This window comes from Hevea brasiliensis, chromosome 1, assembly GCF_030052815.1.
Source record: "Hevea brasiliensis isolate MT/VB/25A 57/8 chromosome 1, ASM3005281v1, whole genome shotgun sequence".
In the NCBI taxonomy this organism is placed as follows: Eukaryota; Viridiplantae; Streptophyta; class Magnoliopsida; order Malpighiales; family Euphorbiaceae; genus Hevea; species Hevea brasiliensis.
The window spans coordinates 4,866,173-4,867,218 of NC_079493.1; the positions used below are offsets into that span (position 1 = coordinate 4,866,173).

Below are 1,046 nucleotides of genomic sequence, written 5' to 3' on the forward strand. Positions count from 1 at the left end.
ATTTTAATGGGATAAAAATTATTTTAATGAGTTACATGGATAATTTAATAATATATTATATATAATTACTTAAATAATATATATAAGATTTAAAAAAAAAATTGAGTAGGTGAATTGACCCCGGCCAATATAAAGCAAATCCGCTACTTATGTTGAGTACTCCCTAATTTTGATGAGAAGGATAGACGATATTAGTAACTATCTCCCATACGTTTCAAAATTATTGATCATGACATTTGATGCACGTGAATACTTTTGATAATAGTGACTTTATGAGCATGATGGGAAATTCATTACCAATATTTTTTAATTTTTTTATGCTTACGTGTCATATCTTTTAATACATAAGTCTATTTTTTTAAAATTAAAAAAAATAATAATTTTTTTATAAAAATATTATCTTTTAATATTCACGGTTTATTTAATTATTATAAGAAAGGAAATGGGAAAGAAGGTGATTTCACAGTAATTAGGCAGAAGTTTTTAATCTTGAGCATGTGTAACCTTCAAGAATGTTTACCCAAAAACTTAGCAAAAGATGACCGCATAGCGCAGTGGATTAGCGCGTTTGACTTCGGATCAAAAGGTCGTGGGTTCGACTCCCACTGTGGTCGGTTGTAAGTTATGACTTTTTACAATAAGGGGACGTTGTCTCCAATCGGTTGACCTTTGGGCCTTTGGTTTTTAAATTACTAAATTACCACTAGCGCTTAAAGAGACAGTTCTCTGTCGAAAGGAAGAATCTACAGCCATATGAACCAGCCTTTGAAAAAGCAGGGCGCAGATTCACATCCACCATTGGCCCAAACTTATTTAAGCACACAGATGTATTGAGATCCATCAAAGCAGATGATTCTCAGGCCCATTAGGATCAGCTGGTAAAGAGTCCATCATAACCGATTCTAAACGCCATGTTTGGATAAGTGAAAGAGGGAGAGGAAGAAAAATAAGGAAAAATAACTTGTGAAAAGATTTTTTTTTTATTTGGATAAGAGAAGAAAAATAAAGGAAAGGAGAAAAATAAGTTTTATTTTCCTTTAATTATT

At 31.5% G+C, this 1,046-nt stretch overlaps 1 non-coding gene across 1 annotated transcript; it reads left to right on the forward strand.

Annotated features, from left to right (window-relative positions):
• The first annotated feature begins 540 nt into the window (after positions 1-540).
• Positions 541-614, forward strand: TRNAR-UCG (transfer RNA arginine (anticodon UCG)). Its single transcript has one exon. It is a non-coding gene; the product is annotated as a tRNA-Arg (tRNA).
• Positions 615-1,046: the final 432 nt, after the last annotated feature.